We start from the raw sequence: 26,861 nt of genomic DNA, 5'->3' as shown, positions 1-26,861 counted from the left end.
TGTCTGACTCCAGCAAGTCTGGGGGGTGCTGAGAGCTGTAGACTTGTCCATTGCTCTGACTGGCCAGAAAGATCTCACTCTTCCCCATGAGATAAAAGGAAAAGCCCCAATAGCATAGATGGTGTCTTTGGGATTTGTCACTGGAGACTGAGCCAGGAGAACACGGCCTTAATTCTCTCAATTCTTTTGTTGGTACAGCTCTAGCCGTTTGCTTTACTTTAATGGTGGTACTTTCATGGACGGCCTGCCACACTCAGAAAACACGCTGTGCTGGAATCTGTTGCCCTTGCATCACCTCTCTTGAGTTCAGGTGTTAGAAAGGACAGACACAGAACTAGGAAAATGGTGGCTTCCCACCAGGGTGATGTGCAGCAGCCCAACATTGAGGCATCCTGGAGCTTTCCTTACTACACTATAAAAAATCTGCAGCACTGAAATATTTATTAAGGAATTTCTTTAACCCATATTGGCTTTCTGGTGCTGGAAACTAGCCTGACACATATTAAATTATATTGGAATATTGCCATTACTTCGCTGAGCACTGGATAGGACGCTTTTCTTTTTCTTAACATTCATTTTGATAATCTTAAACAGTCTTTGAAATTGAGAAATGAGAGCTGCCTTTGGAAGTATGTGACTAATGACAAATGAATCAGCATATTTAACAGGGTCAGTAGGATGGCTGGAAATTGCAAGAACCCTCTGATTTCCTGTTCTGCTGCTCTCACTGCATTAGTGTGAAGAATTACCTGAAAAACTGTTACATTCAAACAGAAGAAAGGGGAAAAGTAGGAAGAGAGGTAAACAGTCATCACTGGATTTTTGAAGTGTGACTGGGCAAGGGCATGAGCTTGAGCTCTGATCTGCCCTGTCTCAAGCACGGAGTCCAACCAGGAATTCCTGGATTACTCAACAGTTCTGCAAGTGTTCCTGAATAAGTTCTCAAGCTACAGTCTACTTCTATCTAAACACACAATGCATGTAATCTTGTCTCTTCAATGTTATCCTGCTGTATGCCAGCAGAGTTACAACCAGTAATGGAGATGTTGAAGCTAAATCAAAATTAGTCTCAAGAGAAAATTAATTCTGGGCTTTCCTACATAGGAGAAGAAATGAACATGTAGACATCCTCTTATATGAGGGCTGCTCTGAAAGTAGCACCTCTTGTTTTATGATGTTTTTCCACAATGTCAGAGGCAGACGTTGATGGTTTGACAACAGAGCTGGAGCCTTCCCACCAATATCACATTACATTTTGTTGCTGTGCAACATTAATGGGCTTACATCATCAGCAGGTATAGAAGTTCACCACACTTCAAAGCACATTTGCATGCATTTTTAAGGGGTGAAATGCAAGATTATTGCGTTCAAATACAACCAACTGTTGAAAATCTCACATGGGACCATAAAATGTAGGATGTGCTCCAGTGATTAAAAGCAGTGAGTGTTCGCTGAAGTCAGTGTCGGGCCATCTACATTCCACTAAGCTAAGCAGAATGTGGTTAAGAGCCCACTTGGACCCAGGAGAGCATAAGGAGTTAGGGAACAGGGCACAGTCTGGCTGGGGAGATTTCCAGGCCTAAGGATGTATTTATACCAGACTAACAACTGAGATACATCCGCTCATTTTAAGCCAGGACGTACTGAACGTCAGCAGTCCTCTGTAATGTTTTCAAGAGCGGGCGAGGGCTTAGATGCTTGTGGAGTGTAAATGAAAGCTGAGCCATGACTGAGCCCTCACAAAATGAGCAGGCAGCAACCTCTGAGCATCATGGAATCATTTTTCCTCCTGCTGCATCTTCAGACACTTCACACTCACCGTTTCCTCCTTTTCTGATGCTTCTTTTTTTCCACGTGGCTTCTCTCCTTAATTCCAGCACATGACCAAAAGCACAACTTCTTCAAAGCAGTTAATCCCAAATAAAGTCAGGTTCCAAGTCACTCTGTAAAAATGAGCATGTTCACTGATTTGCTTGAAAACTGGATCTTGTCCTTGGTAAAGAAGAAAAGATTTCCAAATTATTGAATATTCTGGACTGGTTCATTTATTTACTGCCGCCACTTCAAAGGGCTCAAAGCAGCACTGTGGATTTTTATCCTGGCATTCTGGAGCTATTCTGGAAATACTTACCTACTAAATACCAGTGTCGACTTCTTATCTTAGTTTTCAGGTGATTTCCACATGTTTTACATCCCTTATGTATATCCCATGCTGTCTCCCAGAGCTATGAGTGGACAATGCAGTTCCTTTTCTCAAACCCAGCATTGTTCTCTTAAATGCTGCTTAGAATCAAGCAATTCTCAGAATAAAATCTTGATGAAAGTTCCTTGAAAGTCTTTCCTCATATGCAGGAAATTGTCTCAACCTGATTCAAAACATGAAACTGAGTCACCACCTGTAGTATCTGCACTTCAAACTCAGGATCTGTATTTCAGACAGGACTAGTGCTACGTTGGTGATAAGTTATCTGCGGGTGCACACGTGGGACTTTGCTCCTGAGCTTTTTTTTCCTGATACTGCCTTACAGAGGATTACTTTGAGGATGATGGCAAATTGAATTCATCCTGTGAGGAATCTACATTTGGAACCTTCATTCACTTATTAAAGCAGAGGCAGTGTTTAACATTTCTTCAACACAGTATTAGAGGGAAGTGAATGAATTATTGAATGAACTATCTTCAAAAGTTCCCTGAGGCTTATATCATCCTGCACTTACCGAAAGTATGATGCCCGCTGTGCTCAGCTAATCCATTTACAAAGCTTTTAAAAATATTTAAGGGTGACCTTTGTCTTTCTTAAAGACTAAAAAAAAAAAAGCTCTGTTTAATTGGAAATAAGAAAAGTACAAAATCTCACTGCTTAAAATAATTCTGATACACTGATTTTTTGCTATAATGCTATCTTGAATAAGTCAGTTTATCTTCAGCTTTCCATCTCTGATTACCGGATGAGGTTCAGGATACACTGTTCACCTAGAAATCTGCCCTGTGACTCAGAATGAGATAAAATTGCTGGCTCTGGAAAGTTTGCCGAGTGTTAAGGAAGGCATTTTTGTCACGCTTTATGGATTCATGACGGTGTTGGTGGGAAGGACGGCTGGGGATCTGCAGTCCAACCACCTATCCCTGCAGTTTGGTCAGAGCTCAGCCAGAATACACTCAGTGATGGAGATTGTCCCCATCCAACCTGGTGACCTGGATCCAGGGGCAGAAATTTCTCCTATGTCTGTCCTGAAGTACCAGGCTGCAGCTTCACCCTGCTGCTCTCTCATGCATCATCTCCCAGGAACATGGCTCCTTGTTATTCCATCTCCCTTCACACACTTGTGGCCTGCTTTCTGGTGTCTCTTCAACCTCCTCTTCACTGAGTGTGCAATCATAGCTTTGCAGTGCTTTTTCCAATTATGTGCTGCTTGGTCACTGTTAGGAATAGGGTGGTGAATATTGCTTCCTGCAGTTGTTTTCGTGCTTTTCCTGCAATTGTTGAATTTCAGACTCCTACTCAGAAGGGTGAGCTCCAAAATGAATGATGAGGTTCAACTCAAATTCTCAGATTGTGGAACCAGGCACACAGTGCATGCAGTTTTAGGGTCTGATGATCTAGAAGAGATGATGCTTCCAAGTTGTTGTTTTTTATATATCTATGTATCTCCACAGTGTAATGACTCACCACCTGCTGACCAACACCTAGCTATCAATACAACTGCCCACGGACACACTGGCCTTGTTAGTGCAATACCTCATCATCCTCTGCCCAATGCTCAGCCAGTCCTCGAGCAATGGCTTGACTCTCTCCCTCCAGTCGACTCCCCACAGCTTTACAGCATTCTGCATGATGTCATGAGGCAGGGAACAACCCCTTGCCCAATTCAGACCAGCTGTCCAGCTGTGCTCCTCCCTCTGCTGCCACAATTTTTTTCACATGGAGGAATTCAAATTTACACTTTTTCTTCATAGGCATTTCTAGATCTGATGCCATTTTGTCAGCCTCTACAACTGTACTACCAACATCTGCCTCTGACGTCGTGGGCCAACATAATAAATTAGGAGGCATTACTTTCAGAGCAAACCTCATAGAAACTATGGACTCATGCCAAGGAGACCAAAGACACTCTGTAAGCTCCCTGCCAGATTTTGGGTAGTGAGGAACGTTCATGGAAAGCAAGAACACTGCTTAGGCTCAAGGGATGTGTTCATGCCATCCATTATGGATTTTTTGAGTTGTAATTTGAAGATGTAAGGAGGACACACAAAGAGTGGAGCAGGAGAACAAAAGACTCGCAATAAAGAACTGCAAGAAGGCCAATTTGAGCAGCACAGGTGGTGAGGTAAAGGAAATGAGTGTACTCACAGGTAGTGATCAGCTGTCAGCAGGACCCAGTTAGTGCAAGAGGATACTGCTGGCATCAGGTGGGAGTCAGGCTTTAGAACTCCTGCAGTCCCTCCTCCTTCAGTCCTGCCACTTGCTGCTGTAGGAGTCTCATCCATCACAAGAAAGGAATGAGCTTCCTGCTTTTTGACAGCAACGGCCAGATGATCTGCTTCTGATAACTACTACAGCAGATCTGGAGCTATACATTACAGATGAGATGCTGTGATAGCTCTATTTACTCCTATGGAGAACCTCCCCAGGTTAGGCAGTGCTAAAGGAAGCAGAGAAATGAATGTATCCGTACTCTCTGAGACTGTTTTGAATTGACTTTCTTTAATTTCCCTGAGGCAAAGTCACAGGAAGGTATTGAAAAATTTCAAAGCAAAGAAACTCAACACCTCAAACTTTGTATAAAATAGAGCTTTACGTATATAAAACCCCAGGGTATTTGGCAGTCTGACTAATCTCTAAGCAATAACTAAGGTTTTAAATGCTTTCTCAGAAAACGTAGAGGCTTTAATTCTGGTAAAACGATGTCAACACGCTGTCAGTTACCTCCTGGTAGGTAATTACAGAGAACAATAAAAAATGTTTTTGAACTCCTAGATGTGGGCTATATCAAGGGGAGAAGGTGTTAAAGGCAATCTATCTCCCAGCTTGGATGTGCATCTGGCAGACACCTCAGCTGCCTGGTCACTGACTAGCACAGAGCATCCAAGAAGTTCTAAGCATTGTGTGAACAGCTCAACTCCGTGTTGTAAAACCTTAGCAGCTTGGCCAGAGCTGTGCAAGGGACTCCCCAGCTGGGATGCTGCTGAAATGTGTCCTCCTGCGTCTCACCTTACAGCAGGTACAACAGGGTAAAACAGGGAGTTGAGAGAAGTGTTTAGAAGAAGACAAAGTAGAACTGTAACTAAAAAGCCCGTGTAAATGCAGTAATGTAGCTGTGTGACCATAAATATTCATCTCAAGTTAGATGTAAGTCTGGGCACTGTGTGAGATGAAGCCAAGGAGATGTTACTGTGCAGAGGTGGGTGTTTGGGGAAGTACCCTAGTCAAGTTCAAGATACATTTTTGTGTTTATATATCATAGAATCACAGAATTGTAGGGTTGGAAGGGACTTCTAGAGATCATTGAGTTCAACCCCCACCTGAAGTAGTTCCCTACAGAAGTTGCACAGGTCTGTGTCCTGATAGGTCTTGAATGAATCAGATCCCCATAAACATGGACAAAATCCCTCAAAACAGTTATCAGGTTCCCATAAACAGTGATTAGATACTTATAAACAGTGATACTCATAAACATGGATCAGTTCCCTACAAACGTGGATCAGATCCCACTCTTTTCATGATACACGAATTCCAAGAATATTTGGGAGTGGGAGATGTTGGCCTTTCTAAAAGTTATTTTATATTTTTAGCTTAGTTTCTGGTGGAGGGAGCAAGTGGACGTAATGTCATTTTTTTCTTATATTACCTACAAGCTCACATCTCTCGAGTCCATTTGCCAAATTCAATGAGATCTGACCAAAGGGAAGAGATTTCAGAGCTGTCAACTTAAATTATATTCCAGTTAGCTCTGAGCTGCTGCATTACATTCTGTATGCTTAATGAAAATTGGCATTTACATGGAGATAATAGCTCCATTTTGGGCTTGAGTTCCCTTGAAAAAAGGCCAAGAGCAGCACTTGCCCCTCCCATATAAGCTGGGTCATTTGTCCTACAGAAGTCAGTCCAAATATTATTATTATTTTAATATTAATAACTGTTTTCCAGTTCATGAAAATTTCTGGGCTAGCTTTTGCTATTCATTGGTATTAATCATAGATGGGACTATTCCACGATGATGGTGTGAGGGGAAATAAAAGCCTCTATTCAGCTCAATCCTGATTTTCTTCCCTTTCAAGACCTGTGCTCATTGAGTGCATCATAAACTAGAGAAACGGGCACAGAGTGAGCAAAAAAGAGAATGGAAGTAATGTTGCCAGGGCAACTTTCTCATGGTTTCCAAAGACAGTAAAATAATTAAAAAAAAAACACCAAAAATGTTAGTCATGCTCATTTCTTAATGCTTTATTTTTATCTATCAATTTGGAGTTTGCTTTGCCGTAGCAGCCTGCCAGGAGAGCAGCAGCCACACGTGCTCACCAAGCAGCATGATGAAGCCTTGTGCACTGTGCACCAGGAGGAGCTGGTTCGTCAGGAGCACGGCCATTAGGTTTCATGCTGAAAACAGCCCAGAATGCATTATTCACGGGTATCATTGCACTCTGGTTTTGCAAGAGGAGCTGTGATGCTCTCCGTAGCTGCACAGCCACTGCAATAAAGCTCTACCGGTTATACATTTATTCTTTTCCCAGATACTTGATTTAGCACAGAGCATTTCCAGCATGCCTTGCAAGAAGAAAGATTTCTGTTGATGAACATTTTCACCTTGCTTAGTGTAGTTAAGTGAAATTAGGAAATCACAGTCGTTTCTTCTAGGCCTGTGGGGATATTCTTTTTTTCCCCCTTGAAACATGGAGATTATAAAGCCATAAAAAAAATATTTGGCAAAAATGGAAAATATTTGGCAAATGGAAAACTTGAAATCATTCTTGTGACATTATTTTTGCTTTGATAGTAAGCGATTTCTTTACTTGAAACAATTAGCTTGCAGGAAAAGCACAGGAAAAAGTGCCGTGACTGAAGAAATGCACTTAATCCTGAAAGTGCAGGGAAAGGAGCTTGGCATTTATCTGAATTATGTAACCAAGCCCTTAGTGGAACAGACAAGATTTTCAGGAGCATGTCAGTCCACAAATTCCTTGCAAATCCTCACTGGGGCACAGAACTTTGCAGAGCTGCTGAAGGTGCCATGTACCCTATCCCACAGAAGCACACCTGCTGTTTTTCTGGAGATGTGCCCTCGAGATGTTCACCTGTCTCTTTGTGGGACTGCTTGTGCTCACAGAAACCCAGCCTGTGACTGATGGGAGTCAATTCCCCACTGCAGCAAGTATGTCACAACAGGAACTGTGCTTCCTCTTTGTGATTCATTCCACCTTCAAAATGAAACCGGTCATTTCCCAACCCTGTTGGAAATGGAGGAGAAGAATGGAGCTGAGCTAGGTTGCACACAGCAGTCAAGCCAACTTGTTCACTTAAACTGGTTGTATGTGAAAGCATCCCTAGCTCCAGAGCCCCAGGGTCTGAGTGCAGAGGCTGTGAGGGATTTCAGATAAGATTGTGGCAAAATTGCTATGCAGAATAGAATCATACAATCACTTGAATTGGAAGGGACCCTCGAAGACCATCTGCTCCAACTTCCCTGCAATGAACAGGGACACCTACAGCTCAAACAGGTGCTCAGAGCCCTGGTCAGCCTGATCTTGAGCATCTCCAGGGATGGGGCATCCACCACCTCTCTGGGCAACCTGTGCCAGTGCCTCACCATGTTTACTGTAAAAAACTTTTTCTTTCTATCCAATCTATTTCTCCCCTCTTTTAGTTTGAAATCATTTCCCCTTGTCCTGTCACAACATACCCTGCTAAAGAGTCTGTCTCCTTCCTTCTTGTAGCCCCGCTTTAGATACTGAAAGATCGCTAGATGTTGGAGTTCTCTGAGAAGTGAATGGAGGTACAGGTCATCTGTAACTGGCCTCATGTTCACAGCATTTCTGCAGTAAACGGTCTTCAAATAGCCTGGTTTCAAAATTGCTGTGGTCCCTGCAGAACCTGCTTTGAACAAAGACTATGCTTATCGCTTTATATGATGTTTTGAGATCTTGTCTCACAAATATCTGATAATGGAACCTTGGATGTGGCTTCAGGCATTTATCACCTTTCATTTATCACTTTCAGCAGCTTCCTAGAGCTCCAAAGTCTCTCTTTCTTGCTGGTGGAGAGGGAAATACCTGTGCTTAATGCTGGACAATGAACATCTGGATAACAGACAGACTGTGGCTGGCATGGCCATCTTCATGAGGGTTCATGAGGGTTGACATCCTCAGTCCTTGTCGGTTTGGTAGAGATTTTGTCTGTGAGGACAGAAGCAAACATTTTGTATGTTGGTCTTTGCTGGGCCTTCTGTGTCATGTGCCAGGCTGTTTCATGTGAGTAACCCACTTGGTGCTCAGCAGATCCATTCTCCAGCCTATTAGCCATCCGTCTCAAGAAAGAGGAAGAGGTGAGGGGCTCTGGAGTGGGCACTGGGATAGTAGCCAGCTCAGCTCAGAAAGGAATGGCTTGCTGTGGCACCAGCTGTGTGTTGCCAGATTTAATCCAGGGAAATTCTTCCCTCAAGTACCAGAATTTTGTTGAACACTGGTTAAAACTCAGTAGTGTGACTGGATCAAAGAGGGGTATTTGCAAAACTATGCACCTATCAAACCTGTTGGGTAGCAATGCAGTCTTGCAATCAATCTTCTACCTGAAGTGTCCCAAAACATCATCTTATAGGTCTGTAGTATCATAGAATGGCTTGGGTTGGAAGGGACATTAAAGCCCACCCAGTTCCAACCCTCTGCCATGGGCTGGTTACCCCCACCAACTCAGGCTGCCCAGGGCCCCATCCAACCTGGCATGGAGCACCTCCAGGGATGGGGTACCACAGCTTCTCTGGGCAGCTGTGCCAGGGCCTCATAGCCCTCTGAGTAAAGTTTTTCTTCCTAAGATCTAACCTAAATCTCCCACACCTATCAAAAATCTCCTAAATCTTGATGCTGCTACTTTAGACACAGAAGCGTGTATGGGCCAGGGCACTTGATGAGCTAATGAGTAGACAAGAACTCTGGGAGATGAGCAGCTTTCCTCACATCATTGGACTTGCTTCTAGGGGCCTTCAGGAGATGCTGTTCCTGACCAAAGTTTTCAGGTTGAATAGAGGTGAAATCCAAGAAGAGTGAGGAAGAAATATTATGCACAGGGCCCAGGAGCTGAGATAAAGCCCAGAAAAGAAATTCTTCACTATGAGGTGGTAAAGCACTGGCACAGGCTGCCCAGAGAAGCTGTGGTACTCCATCCCTGGAGGTGTGCTCAAGGCCAGGTAGGATGGGGCCCTGAGCAGCCTGGTCTAGTAGGAAGTGTCTCTATCCATGGCAGGGGGTTGGAACCAGGTTGTGTGGAAGGTTTCTTCCAACCCAAGCCATCCAATGATTCTATGATTCTGTGAAAGCAGGTCTGCAAAGTCTGACTTTCTGCACCAAGATTTGCCTCTTCCTCAATGAGGTGGGATGATGCAGAGCCCAAACCTTGTTTTTGTTCTCCCATACCTACCACCCCGCCACACTCACACTCCTCACCATTAGATTTTGCTGTGTTAGTGTTGTAAAACACCCTGGAGCAGAAAGTCTTGTCCAGGTAGTGTTTGGCTGCTTGTTCTTTTGTTTCCCAGGTGGTAGGGATAGCATTACAGGGTGCTTCTGCAAAGTACTGTGAAATTAAAAAAATGCTAGATGAGAACCAAGAACATAATTTTCTAAAGGCAGTTTCTGTGCTCAGATTCTTTTCTCTCTTACAGTTCTTGCAACAAAATTCAATGAAACACGGGAGGAAAAAGCCATGGAAGGAGTTTATGTGAGCAGATGTTGCCACAATCAGGTACAGCTTATTAATTCATTTATGATCTGAGCTGATCAGCGCTACATCTGTCTGGGAATACACGGTTTAGAAGCAAAAAAAGATGTCTCAGGGCTTGCCTGCACACAGCTGCTAGTCCCACAGTGAACTGGATTTAGTTGAACTCGTGAGGTGTTACTGCTGCTCAGCTCTGAACTGTTTTCTTTTTTTTCTCAGGGATAGTTTTGCATATCTGACAGACTGAAAGAGATCCTGTGTTATCTCATTTCTCTCTGGGAGACTGATGTTGAGTTTAAATTTAACTTAAGATGAAAACATTTGGTATTCTTCATAGAAAATATGTTCTGATACCCTCCAATTGATTGAGAATCAGAAAATTCAGAACACCTAAATGAAAGGCTTTTAAAGTCATTACTTTTTATACTTGGAGCAGCAGTAGCAACATTATTTCCCACTCTTATGAGTCATGACTAGAGGTAACGAAAACTCCTTCAGAATGTGGTGATGACTGAAAATGGATTGTAGATGTTCATACATTTTCAGCAAACAAAAAACAGCCTGAAAAAAGCATGCTGTAGATTGGCAGTATTGTTATGATCTTATGAAAAATTCACATTTTTCCTATTAGCCGACTAGAGTCTACAGCAGTGTCTGTAATTGCTATTGTTACGCTAAGTCATTATTTACATTGCAGTTGTGCCTGGAGATCCTAAGCGTGCATTCATATCTTATTGTGGTAGGTGCAGGCACATGGAAAATAATAAAGCAAAATGTCATCTCACAGCCTGTTTCATTTTCCCTGTTTCCCAGCTGAGAAGGAAGGGCGAAAGGGCAGGCTGCCTCTCTGTCTGTTACGTCGAGCGCCCCAGGTCTTGTCTCTTCAGCATTAAATGGTGGGTTTGAATGACTCATCTGAAGGACTGGGTGCCGTGCACTCCTTTTCAATACTTTTCAATCCTTCTCAGCTTCGTTTGAGCCACCAAACTAACCTAAATGATTCTATGATTCTGTGTGATGGGACCCGTTAAGTCAAGTTGGTGATATTGAAGGAATCCTCCAATCTAAACAATGCTGTAATTCTATGATCACTTTGATTCTGTGATCAATGCAAAGAGCTTTTCACATAAATATAAAATTTGAAGAGTTTCTCCTATTGTCTTATTTTGCTACAACAATCATTTCCTACCTTTCCTCTTCAAGGTCTTTCTCCTTCCAGCTCTCCAGTTTGGTGACTTCCCAGTCTAGGATATTTTATACTTTTGTTCTATTGGCAAACTCCATTCATATCGTTTTATGATACTATGAATACACTTTACAGTGTCCAGGCCTGTGGCCTTCAGTACAGGAGGGATGTGGAGCTGTTGGAGCAGGTCCAGAGGAGGGCCACAAACATTCTCAGAGAGCTGGACCACCTCTCCTACAAAGACTAGCTGAAAGAGTTGGGCTTGTTCAGCCTGGAGAAGTGAAGGGGCAACCTCACTAGGCCTTCCAGTACTTGAAGGGTGCTTATAAGCATGAGAAAGAACAACTTTTTACATGGTCTGATAGCGATAGAACAATGGGAATGGCTTTAAACTAAAAGAGGGGAGACTTAAGTCAGATGTCAGGAGGACATTCTTTATCCAGAGGGCAGTGAGGCCCTGGCACAGCTGCCCAGAGAAGCTGTGGTGCCCCATCCCTGGAGGCACTCCAGGTCAGGTTGGATGGGGCCCTGGACAGTCTGAGCTGGTGAGGAGCAGCCCTGCCCATGGCTGGGAGTTGGGGCTGGGTGGGCTTTATGGTCCCTTAGAATCATAGACTGGTTTGAGTTGTATGATTTCTATAGATTAATTTTGAACTGTGGGGCCCTCTGTGATAATTCTTGTAGGGAATGAATCTAAAACCCTGTCACGTGGAGTGGGTTTGGGCTTCAGCAACAGGAAGGGCAATCTCACTTCTGCCTGATTTTGTTCAAGAGCTGGCCAGAGAGCTATGGAATTCTCCACACTTGACAGTTGTCAGGACCTAGCAGATAAGGTGACTGCTTTCATGATGCAGTGTTTAGGAATAGTCCTGCTCTGAGCAGAAGATGGGATGAATGACTTTGAAGGTCTCTTCCCTGTGCTGTGGAACAGATGCCCTGTACAGAGCAGAGCATTACTGTGCTCAGCAAGTTGTAAGAGCATAGACAGCTGCCTTCTCTCTATCTGGTTCCAGAACTGACTGCTCCCCACTTGTCATTTGCTGCCCCATGACTACAGAGCTGGTATGTGTGGGAGCACTTGGGATGGCCATACAGCTGGAACCCCCTGTTTGCCCAGGGCTGGCAGGTGCTCACTGCAATTTGCTCATTTCTTTTTGATTTGTCAAAGCCAGAGTCCATGTGGGTCACTTCAGACCTTTCATCTGGGTACAGTGGAGTGTGTCCCTGAGCTATTTGCACTCCACTGAGATCTATACCTGTATCTTTGCTGGCATTTATCTGCTGTACCAACTCCCTAGTTCCTTGTTTTCACCCTATTTTGCATGCAGCCCACTAACATTTAGCTGGGCATTTTGAAATCACTATTTTATTTTGTTCTGGTACAGTATTATTCTGTTTAGTCTGTTTGTGGATTTATGTTTTTAAGCCGTTCTCTGATTTAATGAACCTCTCTGCTCCGCCTCACTGGAGGAGTTGCTAACAGATGGTTGGCATTTGTTTTTCCATTTAAAAGATTGAAAAGCAACCCTGGGAGGTTAGCGAGATGCCCAGGTGCCTCTGTTACAGCTAGGCTATTTGGCTGTGTTGCTGTACCATCTTCCAGCAAGCTCCTCACTGCCTCATCCCTGCCAGAGGCTGCTCTGGCTTCCAGCACTGTGATATTCCTGCACCCCAGTGTGGAGGCCTTGCTTTGCACACCACACAGACCAGACTGCATGGGATGATGTTCCTATCAGGGGCCTCGGCCCAACTCCTCAGGAATTTAATTCCAGTCCTTGGTCAGTGGGTGAGGACAGCAGCATGCTTTGTTCCTCAGAAAGGATTCTAGGTCACTGTGGATTATTAAACCAGTATTTGCTTGCTGGGCCTGCTTGGGCAAAGGGCAAGAGCCTTACAGCAAGGGGAGACTGCCTTTCTCCCTAAGAGACATCAAGCTGATCTTACTCAACCCATGCAAAATAAATGAATATTCTGACACAAATGAAGCTTGGCAGATTTTTCCAAAAACTCTCTGCTCCATCTATGTGAAGAAACCAATAAAGTTGTGTGAGGAAAGCTGTGAAGACCTTCCAGAGAAACCCTAGTAGTCACAGACTGGTTGCTTGCTGCTGCGCAGGCCTAGCCGCCACTAATGGTACGACTGAGGCCTACTTCCTCCAGTAGTCCCCTGAGCTTCCCTCTCCTCAGGAAAACAATTGCTGTCCTCTGATGTCCTGTAAAGGAATGAGTGCTCCCGGCTGCACTGGTACAGTGGTAAGTACTGGTGAATACTTATTTGCTGTCACAAAATTTGAATGTAGCCTATCTCATTTGGAGGATTTGATGTCGTGGTATGCATGTAGATGTTTTATCTAAATCTGGCTTCTGCATCAGGGCACACTTGTTTCACCAGCTGAGGCACAACTTCGTCTCTTTTCTTTTTACAATATGGCACGTGTCACAGAGCAAGAAGTCTCTGACTCAGGGTGCTTCAAAGAGAGCAGAAACATAAGGCATGTTAAGTTTTCTGTCAGATGGTGAAGTGTGTCGTAAGGCACTCTTGTCCTAAGTTACATTGTACCAGGGGACGTTCAGGTCAGATATTCAGAAACATTTATTCTCTGTGAGAGTGCTGAGGGATTGGAAGAGGCTGCCCAGGGAGGTGGTGGAGTCAGTGTCCCCAGAGGTGTGAGAGAAAAGGCTAGATGTGGCACTGAGGGATGTGGTCTAGAGCAGTGACAAGCATGGGCTGAAGTTGGACTAGATGATCTTAGAGGCCTTTGCAACCTTAATGATTCTATGAACTAAGTACAGGTAGAGTTTCAGGCAACCTACACAAAGAATTCTGTTAGAAGTGTTTCAACAAGTCAAGGATTTTACCTTATACGATATACTCACACAGGAAAAAAAAAAAAAAAAACCCTATCACCATTAGTTATTTCACATGCTCCTGAGTCCCTCCACTGAATTTAACTCTTCCCCTACTTTGACTCATGGCTGGCATATCTACAAGTTGTTTACTTATTATACAGGTTTGTTTTTGTTTTTTTTTTTAATTGAACTTCTGCTACAGAGACTATGGAAATATAGACAATGGGTGAAATCTCTGCCCTCTAAGGGCAGTTACCTACCATGACTGTCCCCCAGCCTGCTTCAGTTCAAGAAGGCATATGAATGACTGCCTATAGAAATAGCTGGCCATCAAGGCACTTATTGTGATAAGTAAACTACTAAAAAAAAAAAATCAGATTTATATAGCAAAAGAAGGAAATAACAGTGCTTTCTAGTAGAGTACAAACTCTCTAAAGCAAGAGCAGATAAAAAAGAAGGAAAATTTGCTCACCCCTTCCAATAACCAGTGACAGCACAAGAGGAGTCCAACCCCCATCCAGGTAGATACTGCTCTCTTAGCTGCTAACCCTTAAATAAGGGCGAGGAGGGGTTTGATCCTGGCTCTACCCCTTCCAGTGACTCAGGTGCATTGCTTGCACCTGAGCTCCCTGGGTTAGTCATGCCTTCTCACCTGGTGCTCATCTATTGGTTCAGACTATGTCCTGGTAATTCCACTGCACATGTTGTTAACCGATCACTTGAGGGAAAAAAAAATAATGACAACCACGTAAAATTTGGCATTTGTACAGTCCTCATATTAAACGATACACCTTTGTTTATACAAGGAAAACCAGTACGTTGGAAAACAAATAGTTCTAGCTCTTTCCTTATTTCCTCATCAAAGTGTCACTCCCCATCCTGCAGGAACTGGTCACTGGATCTGGATATAACACTTGCACTCCATGTCTCTTAATGCTGTGTACTTTCCTCTATTCTGAATTATGCTGCCTTATGTTAGAAGGGTTATGAAAGGACACACCAGAAGTATTTTAATGTCCTATAAAACAAGGTTCTTAATGAACAGCAGAACTAACTAAACCTTGCTACCTAAATAAGCCTGGTTCATGTCCTGTTTCCTTTGTAGGCAGCTTCCCCTCCGTCATCTTTGATGCCTGGAGATAATGATGAGCTGCATCCCTGCTCGTCAGCCAACCAGCGCATTTGTGCTGATGGGCTGCTAGCTGCTGCCAAGCACAACTTACAACAGACAGCAGAAACACTTCCTGGACTGCTATTCTATAGCTAGATGCCAGTTTTCACAAAACTTGTAGCAGTGCAACATCCTGGAAACATCAACTGCTCAGTGACACCGATTGGTGAGTTAAAATGTATTACACAAGTACTGAAAGGTACATGAGCAATGTGATCTCTTAAACGCTATGGATGTACAGAATCAGGCCAAAAAGGAAGAGCAGCATATATTATATGTACAACCAGGACTGATTACTTGTGTCTTTATCTCTTTTTTGTCTCTTTGCAAAAGATCTGTTGTTAAATAGTTTAAAGAATCTAAAAAAATCAGAATCTAACTCAGTGTTTTTGCTTATTGCTTCTGCTGCAGAAAATACTTTGAATGCACGTTCTGCAAAAACTGTGTACTTCAAGTACACAATTTAAGTATTTTAACTGTTACAGAAGTTATTTTGTCAGAACAGCAATGTCTTCTTTGAAGTACCAAAGGATGTTGTTTTTATTGTTTATATTATTTTGTTGACTACAAAGTCTAGACTGTGGATGTCCAATCTTTTGGCTTGCCTAGGCCACACTGAGTGAAGAGGAATTGTCTTGGGCCTATTTAAAATATCTAAAGTAATTAGTGTATAACAGAACTTTAAAAATATATATATTTTATTAAAACATAAAAAAGGAGAGTAGCAAAACCATAAAACCAGTTGGATATTTGACCTTGTTTTTGTGAAACTAATGCATCAGGATGGTTCAGTGGCAGTGACTGCAATTCTTAGTGAGTTCTCAGGTGCTCCTTAGAGATTTCTGATGACATTTTACTCTTCGTGTGCTTTGTCCTTGAAAACAGTTGTTCATTATGTACTGCCAAAAACCAATGACATGAATAAGGCTGATTGTGAAGGGAGGGATGCTTTTGTTTGGTAAGAGAGGGCTTAGAAAAGTCTGATAAAGAGATATAGTTACATTTTTCTTTGAGTTGTGCATCTGGTTTCATTTGTAAATTTGCAGGTAATGTATTTATGTTGACTGAAAATGGATTTGCAAATATATCAAGTAATTGATTTTTTCTGCAATCTTGAAACCTATTCTCAAATTCCTTTATCACAATGGAAAGCACAGCTGCATAGTTTTCACTGTTCACAGGACTGTGTTCAGCCAATGTTATCTGGCATAACTTCAGCTTACCATAATGTAAGTTTAATTTTGAATGCCATTATGGTATGAAACACAGCACAGGTAAACTGATTTTCACCTTGAAGATGCAAGTTTAGCTCATATAAATGAGCTGTCAAATCCACCAGAAATACTAAATCTGAGCCATTTTTCATCTTCAAGTCCTGGCACAAATTTTCCTTTTGATTCCATAAATGGTTTGATTTCATTTTGCAAGCCATAAAAGTTTTTAGCACTTTATTCTGACATAGCCACTTCCCTTCAGATACGTAAAAGATGTCCCCATTATCAGCATCCATTCTTTTAAGGAACTCCTGGAACTGGTGATGATTCAAGCCCTTGGCCTTTATGGAATTCACAGCTTTGATGATGATTGGCCTGACATTATCCATTTTTAAAGCTTTCACACATACATTTTCTTGATGTACAATGCAATGCTATTTCCTCAAACGTGAGCTGCTGGCAGCACGTGCATCGTCTTCTATTTATGTTATTTGCCCCTCTTTTTTTACCAGCCATCACCAGGGCACCATCAGTAGCTACACCAGATATGTTGACAAAGGTTATAGAAAATCACTTTAATGTAACTTTTACGGCTTTGTGCAAATCAAGAGATTTAGTTGTGTCTTTTAATGGCACCAAAGAAGCCATTTCGTCAGTGTCATTATATTCATTATCAAAGTCTCTAATAAAAATGGCAAGGCAAGTTGAGCCGTAACCATAGCATCAGTACTTTCATTTGTCACCCAAGCATAAAATTTGAAATTAGCAGCTTTACTTTCCAAATTTGTTTTGATGGATCTTCCTGCTCCTTCATTTCATCTGGCTACAGTCTTATGAGACTATATAAATATCAGTGGTTGTCTTATGGAGTGCCCTTGGGATGAAAGCAGGAATAGCTATAATTATGAAGAACTAAGCGTATCAGTCCCTGAAGTGCTGTTAGTACCTAATTGGAACACAATAGGTAAAAACCTTGTTATTTTGACAGCAGTAAAAGGATAATGCAAGATACTCCAATGTACGTGTGGTAAGCAGCTAGAGGCTGTGGACAAGGAGGAGGTATGAGCAGTTTCACACTAAAGACTTACACATTGAAGAATGCAATATATGTATCTTTCCAGCATTACTGGGAAACAACTGCTGTTTCTATGGAATGATTTCAAATAACAAAGCAAAACTCTCTTTTACTTTAAGCATCTAGAATTGTTGACCAACGCGTGTCATAGGCAAGCCTTGGTAAGAAGAAGCTCATGAGCTTTGTACTGCATGATCCAAGGTGCCAAGAAGGACAAAAAGTCTCTTGCAATCCTGAATTACTGTGCCAGCACCTGCAGTAGGGCTGGGAAGCTCTCTGTTCAGGATGTCGACATTGCCTCAATGGAGGAAAGAAAGATATTCTTCAGCGCTGTTGCTCAGATTTGCCTTATGACGAAGTTTTCGCAGAGCTGGGAGATTCCCTTCTGCGCTGATAAATATAGCATTAAGCAAAAAATATCTAATGATGTATCTTATAGAACAGATACACATGACAAGTAATTTGAAAAGGTGGCAGCTGAACCTACGCAAGACAGATGTCTCGGTGCGTACTGAAAGAACTTCAAGCCTGATCTTTGAGAAGTAGAAAAAAATACAAAAATATTTCTTTGAACAAAATTAGAGGCATGCAGTTTTCTGCATTTGATTTGCCAAGGCAATAGGTTGCTTTTTACAGGGAGAAAAAAAAAAAAAAAGGTGAAAGACAGCGAAGACAGTGTGCCTGCTGAGGTTAGTTTAGATGGAATTGGCATGTCCCCTAACGATTAGAAAACTGTATATATTATATAGAAGTAATCACATGTATAATGTGAGGATTACAAACTTCTGAGAGTGGGTGTCTTGTCATAGCCTCTGCACATTTCCAAGTGGCAGAGCACGGGAAGGATACAGCTAAACCTTGTAGTTTGATGATTTGCTCACATCTGAGATCATTCCACTGACTTTGAGGGGTCTGGGGTCAGATCCTTGCTTTCTCAGAATAGCAAGGTCACACCATTTCTCCACAGCACTTAAAATATGCTCCTTATCTCCAGCCAGTGAGCTGTGGCTGTTGTCAGTTGTCTGTGTTGCAACTCTGTCTCTCAGCTTGGAAATCCCACTGCATAACTCCTGCTAAGGTCAGCCTTTCCCTGGGTGCTAGCTGTAATGAGAATTGGTATGGTCAAATTTGTCTGACCCTTTTGTGTCTCCTGGCAAAAATAGTCATAGCCCAGCAATGTCTCGAGGCTGAGAGGTGTCAGGTCAGCTTCCATATGGTGGCCAAGACACTGAGGTCTCTCCTGCAAGGCGAGTTGCTGTGCCTAGAAGAGAATGGGGGGGAACAGTGAAACTGCTTGAAATTCTCCAGCATTTCTCTTCAGTGAAAAAGGTGCACATGTTACTTCTAGGAAATGCATCTTCCTTGTCATGCTCTGCTGAAGGCAAATTCACAGGAGAACAGACAAAAAAGAAAAAGCTCCACTTATCTGCTGTACTTCCCTTTTCTTGCAGCTCACTGCCAAGTGCAATAAGCCTTGTTTTGGTATAGGCTGAAGCATCACAGGCAAAACTTGATTTCATTATTACATTTCATTTGCTTTCTTGGCATTGTCTTGTTCCTGTCAGGCTCTCTGATAATCCATTTTTCTTTTCATTTTGCTGTTTTCTTCCATCCACTTACGTTTACTTAGTGCCCAAATCAATCTCCTGTTACCAGTCATTTATCTCAAATCCTTCCACTTCATAGAGACTACAAACGACTTGGAAAAGTCACTTGTGTTTTATTTTCAAAGGTCATTTGCCAATAACAATGCAACATCACATCAGGTTTCATACTTGATGGAAATCAGCAAAATAGGTCATTTTTTCCTCCCATAGATGAACTCTACACTTGCTTATTTGGACTTCAGCTTTCTCCTTGGACTCCAGTGAATGATGTTTCCAAGTGCTCCAAAAGCACTTGGCGCAGCAAATCAAACTGGGAGCCCGATAGCTTGCCGTGTTTCTTCTTTTGTTTTGCTTTAGTTATGATAGCGGACGCATTCTGACGGGCGTGCTTTAAATCAGAAAAATCCTCCTAATAGCAACCGACAGTTTAATTGGTGTCTTGGCTTTTCTGTTCTTCATTTTTGGCAGCAGCACACCTACTACTGCACAGTGTCTAATCCGGCACTATTAATATACTAAGATCAGCAGCATGTACCTGCAATCTATTTCAGAAAAAGAACATGTATAAATGACCATGCAAGAGCATTTCTTTGTGGGGAGGCTGTTGCTTATACAGTCAAGGACACGCTGTTCCCGTGCATGAAAACGGAAAGGAAACTGAGAAAATTGAAAACAATTCAATTGAAAATTGAAAAGAAATTGAAAGAAAATTGAAATTGCGTGAAAATGAAAGGTCGAAAAATGACAATACGACATCGGAAGGAAGGGGACGATCACTACAATAGCATTATACATTTTAACAGTCTTTCTGAAGGGTTGCTAAGTACTCTGGGGAAGGGCTTGTAAATACTTTCCATGCAGGGAAGGGCCAAAAATTTGAAACTGAACCTACCTCAGTGGCATTGGAACCAGAACAGTAGGTAAAATGATGAGGCCCTGCAAATATAATAAAAATAGATGGCTGGGTAGAAGGGTGAGATCCTAATATTCCCGAGGAGTAGACAGGAGGACAGATCCAGTCCGTATTAGACACTGCAGAACCTGTGCACACTCTCCCTTCATTCCTCTGCTCTCAGAATCACTTATTTCCTCAGAATACCTCTTTCCTTTAAAAGATGGGAAATAAACTACATTGAAATTAACATTTTCATGACGACACATTGATTTCTATACATTTTAGTCTTGCTCTCAAAGTTTAAAATTCTTTCACTGATGTATTTTTTTCTGATCTTTTTTCCTAGAAAGGATTGGCCACTGACTGTGTTCATTTCCTTCTGCATCTTTTCAGCATTAATTTTTTTTAATTGGTTTGTTTTATATTTCTTTTGTTTTTCCCCACTGTATTCAGCAGCATCAGCAGCGCTTGCTTCGTCAGATAAATACCTCATGGTGCCTGTGACATTTCCCTGCCTTTGTATTGCTGGAGATAAACTGCTGTGGCTGGAGTGATAAAACCATGTTGCAGAATGAGTTTTTGTAGTCTGCTGGGTAATTCTGGCTGCACAGAGGATCATTTTCTTTCATGTGGCCCGCAGGTGAAACCACGGTAATGACAAACACCGTGAAAAGAGATTTTACATGGTCTCTCTGGCTGATTTCATTTCCCTATGAGGAAAACAAACCCAAAATCTGGAGTGTCTTATCTCCTGAGCAGTCTCAGCTGAGTATGTGGGATTAGGGGTTGTTTCTCGGAAATGAAGAAAACAGACACACCAGGAGGGTTGTACCAGGCCTGCTGGCACTGTGTGGTGGTGTCTCATGGGCATCTCTCACCATGAGCATGCCTGCTTTTTATCAAATTCTCTCTTTTTTCTCCACAAAGGAGTAGTGATGTGAGAAAAACTCTGGTTATGAAGCATGCGAAGAAGCCCTAAAGGAATGATCAGGCAATGGCATGGGTTCTACCTGATCAAACCTCCTCTTTGCCACCATCTCTATCAAGGCTGCTCAAAATATTTGGCATGCATTTTCCTGCCATTCAAGTGCTTCTGCTTGCAGGTCCTGGGGGGCTGTGGCTCTGCCTTTGGATTCTCCTCTCTTGGGCCATGTCTGAGTTCTTTGTGGATTTTGTTCTGTTTGGTTGTCTCAGCTGTTAGAGGGTAAACTTTAGTTCTGTTAGAGGGTAAACTTTTGTTGTGGACAGGCTCAAAGCACAATTTCCTTCCTGTCTTGCTGTTGTTTGGAATATAGACTTTTCTTTTAAAATGTAAGGTCAAGGTAGTTGCTTAGGTTTTAGTGTCTTCATAGAACAGCTTTGGGAAATGGAGGAGAGCGACTTATATCAGTAGCAAGCCAGCAGAGAAAAGGCACTTCAGAGAGATGGAAACTATTTGTGGGCTGAATTTAGCAAGTGGTCTTGTCTGAGAAAATAGTTTCCACAAGTGATGAAATGCTTCCCCTCACACAGTGCTTTAAGCAGGTTTCCTATGCCATGCCATGCCATGCAAAATCAGAACGTAGTAGTAGTGAATGTAGTACTACATGTTGTACTACATTCAAATGTAGTGAATAGCCACAGATAGGCTGTGGGAGGGATGAAGGGTTTCACTACAGTTAAATTAAACACAGCTTTTTTGACTCAGAGTGCAGCTAAGAATTGTTCAAAGCACTTAGAATCATGAAGTCATAGAATGGCTTAGATTGGAAGGGACCTTAAAGGTCATCTAGTTCCAACACCTTGTTGGAACCTCATAGTGAAGAATTGCTTCCCAATATCCAGTCTAAATCTACCCTCTTTTAGTTTAAAACCATTACCGCTTAACAGGTTAGAATTTTTATAATGTCAGGTGTGCCTCTGTGGGCTTATCCATACCAAGTAAGTTCTTCCTTGTGTATACCATAACCAAGTCTACAAACTGGCTGCATTCTACAGTAAGTGCCCTAGAAATCTGCCACCACTCATGGTACCAACAGCTACAGGATCTTATTTTGGACCATTGGCTCATGGAAGAAAAAGTGTACCTTGTGCCACTACCTTGTGGGTGAGCTCTGTTCTGTATCTGTAGGCAGGTGTGAGCTGAGGGCTGGAAGAGAGGAAGGAACGCAGTGGGTCACAGCTTCACACTATAGTGTTTACTCTTGGCTCTCAAAGCTAAAGTCCACTTCATTTGGAAGAGAGAAAAACCCATAACCATGATCAGAAAGAGTAGGTGTTGGTGGTGGCAGAACGAATGAACTCTCCCATTCCTGGCAAGGAACAGTGGAACAAAATCAATACTTTAATAAAAACAATTTAGTATTTCACACTTGCACTTCCTTCTGTCTTTCAGCACATTGCAAATAACAGAGTGGTTATAAATTAAGCTATCTTGCTAAGTAAGCAACTTAGGCTGGCCTTAGGAAGACGAGATCAATTAATTTCTATTCACAACAGCAAGCAATATTTTACTCCCTCAGATCATGAGCTTCTCTGGGGGCAGCATTGCCTTATTGCTATCTTCTTCCCTTCTGGCATGCAGGATGCAGATCTGCAGCTGTGAGGAGAGAAATCCACTGTCCTATGATGGAAGGATAAGAATAAGCAATAAGGATTAGGTGGAATTTCCTCGTGCAGGTCAATTAGGAGATCAGGCCTAGCCAGCATGGGTTCACAAAAGGCAGGTTTTTCTTGACCAATCTGATCTCCTTCTATGACCTGGTGACCTGCCTGGTGGAAAGGCTGTTAATGTAGTCTGCACAGGCTTCAGCAAAGCCTTTTGCATTGTCTCCCACAGTATTGTCATGGAGAAGCTGGCAGCCCATGGCTAGGACAGGTACACTCTTAGCTGGATAAAAAACTGGCTGGAATGCAGGCCCAGAGAGTGGTGGTGAATGGAGTTAAATCCAGCTGGTGACTCTTCACAAGTGGTATTCCCCAGGGATTGGTATTGGGACCTGTCCTGTTTAATATCTTTATTGATGATGTGGTTGAGGGGATTGAGTGCACCCTCAGTAAGTTTGCAGATGATACCAAGTTGGGAGGAAGTGTCGATCTGCCTGAAGGTAGGAAGGCCCTTCAGAGGGATCTGGACAGGGTAAATGGATGGGCTGAGGCCAAATAGGATGAAGTTCAACATGACCAAGTGCCTGGACCTGCTCTTTGGTCAAAATGACCCCATGTATTGCTACAGGCTTGGGGCAGAAAGACTGTGTGGAAGAAATGGACCTGGGAGTGTAGGTCAACACTTGGCTAAACATGAGCCAGCAGTGTGCCCAGTTGGCACAGCATCCTGACTTGTATCAGTAGTAGTGCATCCAGCAGGAGCAGAGAAGGGACCATGCCCCTTATTGAGCTCTGCTGAGACCTCACCTAGAGTTCTATGTTCACTGTTGGGCACCTCACTACAAGAAAGTCATTCAGGCCCTGGAGTGTGTCCAGTGAAGGGCAACGAAGCTGTGAAGGGTCTGGAGCACAAGTTTTATAGGAAGCAGCTGAGGGAACTGGGATGATTCAGTCTGCAGAAGAGGAGGCTCAGGAAAGACTTTTACTGCTCTCGACAACTGCCTGAAAGGAGGTTGTGGTGAGGTGGGGCATCTTGGCATCTTCCCAGATAACAGCAATAGGATGAGAAGGAATGGCCTCAAGTTGCACCGGGGAGGTTCAGGTTGGATATTAGGGAAGTTTTCTCCTCAGAAAGACTGGTGATGCATTGGAACAGGCTGACCAGGGAGGGTAGTGCAATCACCATCCCTGGAGGTGTTCAAGAAGCATTTAAATGTTGTACTAGGGGACACAGTTTAATGGGGAAATACTGGTCGTACGTGGGCAGTTTGACTAGATGATCTCAGAGGTCTTTTCCAACCTTGATGATTTTATGATTCTTTGTTTTTAAATGTGTTTTATAAGCAGGTGAAACAGACCAACGCTAACCAACACTAATCCATCCAAAATGTCCTGACTTTCCTATTATACTGAAAAATGACATTTATCAGTATGGTTGAGTGCTAGGAAATTCTACTAATGGAGGCAGTACGAAACTGGGAGGAGGTGATGGTTAGTAATAATCTAATGAAGCTTTTCTTCCATTAAAACGCTGCTTCAGGCAAGAGTGTGCTGCATGATTAGTTTTTTTGAGAGCAGATTTTTATTCATAACAAGAACATACATCTCAGCCACTTTTACTCACGTGAACATGCTCCAAAATGAAAACAGAAAGAATCCTACACCAAAACCTGTCAGGGCAGCTTAAAATGGTGTCAGATCATGACAAGGTGGGTTATTCAGCCCTATGGCAATGCTCAGGTACTCTGGGAGGCATGTGGTCTGTGCAAGTCACTCATGAATTACTGTTTTCTAGCCCTGTTTGCTTTTGGGATTCCTTCTGGCATGGAAATTTCTATTATTATTGTAGTCTTGCCAGGAAAATTAAAGCAGGAAATCCTGCTGGATAACTTGTTCACAGGAGTTTTCCAGACAAAAAGGTAAAACTACATAAATATCTTAAGGCTCAGACACACTTTGGAGCTAAATTAAGCTGCAACCTCTGCCTAGCTTTGCTGTGTTTAGTGTGTGACAGTCTCCCAAATTTCATGCAAGCTGCAGAACAATTGAGGATGTTGTTTTTCATGCTTGCCATTTCTGCCAGAGTACTGGAGGTACTAGCTCCTGTGCTTGATGTTTTCTCCCTGCTGTAACACTAGCCACTTGACATATTAACAGTGTGTATTTTTTTATCTGTCAATTTTTAGAGTGCACCGTGTGCCCTGGGAGTATTTCTAAGCCAATCATTTTCTCCAGAAAACGAGGGATTATTTGTAATTTTTTCTACCAGTTCAGGCCAGAAGAGACATTTTCTGGGACAATCTGTACATGCAATTACCTTTCACGGGCATATCAACTTTCTCAAACTAAAATTTTTTTACTTATTCACTTACCTAATCCTTTGGTTCAAAGGCTGAATAGTTCCAAGAGAGAAGCAGTGAAGTCTCTCATCCATTTTCCAGACTGGTATTTTTATCTTAGCCTACAGATCAGGCATCAAGTCTGGGTCTTGCCATTAAATATACTGTGAGATATGCCTGTTCATCACCCAAACCATATGCATGTGCCTGCATGAGAAAATGAACTAATTACATAAAAAGATCTGGAAGTGTTTAAATACATGAGGAAGGTTGTTAGCTCAAAAGATGCTCTGCTGGAGTGGAAAAAGGACATAAATGGCATAAGCAAAATGGGGTTCAGGAGAGGATTCAATGCTCCAGAGGAACATTAGCTGATTTCCCAATTTCCGTAGAGGCTCTTCAGCTCCTTAAGGATTATCAGAGTCTCATTTGTCCCTAGCCATCTGGAGTGATTTATATCCCATTCCTCTCATTCCTAGCTCCACAAGGCCATCAGATTGCTTGCAGCACATTTTAGACTGAGAAATGGGCAGTAATTATCTCTAGGAGACCGAGGCTTTGGCTTGTGAGGGGCAGGGGACCTTTCCATTTGGTTCTTAATTGTTTGAGCTCTTCTGATCTGAATAGGAACCCACGTCTGGGGAGAACAGGATGCAGAATGAAGAAATACTTGCTCCCAAACACTGCCTGTTGCAATGAATACAGATCTGAAAGTTGGTGAGATGTATTTTTCTGAAATTGCAAAGGAGTTACCAAGACTCTGGTTCAGGGTCTTGAAGAGGAGCAATCTATGCTAGAACCAGGTGTTTCAGTTTAGAGAAGAGAAGAGCAAAGAGAGGCATGGTAAAAGACCATATTTGTAAAACACCTGCTCTTTCTCCATAGAAGGGCACTTAACTATTGTTCATGTCTTCTTGGATAGGACAAGATATGAAGAACATCCCACAGGATGCGAGGGATATTGATTGAGTCTACATATAAAGAAATCTTAATATTATTTAATTGCTTTTGGTAACAAATATTAGATGTTGGATTAGATGTTCAATTAGGAGAGCTAAGATTGCTTCTGGTAGATAGAAAGGCAGACCGACTTTAGTACTGGACTTGCCAAAGGCACTGGAGAACAATTCTGGCTTCAGAGTGAAAAGTACTGGATGTGCTTAAAGCTCTTCAGCATCCCATGGGTTTTGTGTTTGGGATCTGGCAGGTGTGAGGATCTTTCACACTCTCGCACAGAGTCAAGACAAGATGGGAGGGAAAGATCTGCTCTGAGACACCATAAAAATGCCTGGAACAGGGCTTCTGTGAACAGCAAGGTGCTCACACGTGGATGGAAGGCAGAGGAGGTCTCTTTCAGTACAAGGGCTCACAAAATCCAATCAATGAAAAGTAAACGACCAGGAGAAAAGCATACCTTGGAGGAGGGGAGAAGGAGGGAAGTGGAGACATGAGATAACGCAGAAGTTATAGTAAGCTGAATACTGAATTACTAGCTCTGATCTGGACCATTAGTGGTGGTCCACTGCTTGATTCCCAAGGATTTTTTTCTTCTTGTCTCCTGCTTTAGTAGTTGTTTGTGCTCTTAGGACATCTATTGTACAAGGAGCTGATTCAGAGCTCAGACCTGCAGTGTTCCTGAGGGCTTGAACTCAGGACAGAAATACACACATCAAATTTAATTCCTCTAGTCAAACTGACACTCTCCAGACCACTAGGCTTAAAACATGGGCTTATGGATTTCTTCTCATTGAAAATTGAAAATCAAATGTCTTTGTTCCCTATGCCCCTTCTAAAACGTATGTTATATTTAAGTATCTGTATCTACAGATGTCCCTATCTCTATACACACGATATCATATTTTAAATTATGCATTCAAATAACACCCAAATATTCAATCTGAACCTATCAGCGTGGAAATGCAAGAAAGGAGAAACAGCAAGACAAAGAGACCGGTGTTGGCTTCATATTTCTAGACTGCAGTGGGTGAAAAGCAGTGCCACAATGTTGGT

General features: G+C 42.5%; 1 protein-coding gene across 1 annotated transcript in view; it reads left to right on the top strand.

Annotated features, from left to right (window-relative positions):
• LOC107052874 overlaps window positions 1–26,861 on the top strand; it is a 105,536-nt gene that overhangs the window by 34,778 nt on the left and 43,897 nt on the right. The window lies entirely within an intron of this gene.

The sequence above is a fragment of the Gallus gallus genome, chromosome 3 (assembly GCF_016699485.2).
Source record: "Gallus gallus isolate bGalGal1 chromosome 3, bGalGal1.mat.broiler.GRCg7b, whole genome shotgun sequence".
NCBI lineage: Eukaryota > Metazoa > Chordata > Aves > Galliformes > Phasianidae > Gallus > Gallus gallus.
The sequence above is the reverse complement of the archived record's forward strand: the minus strand, read 5'-3'. Positions and strand labels throughout refer to the sequence as shown.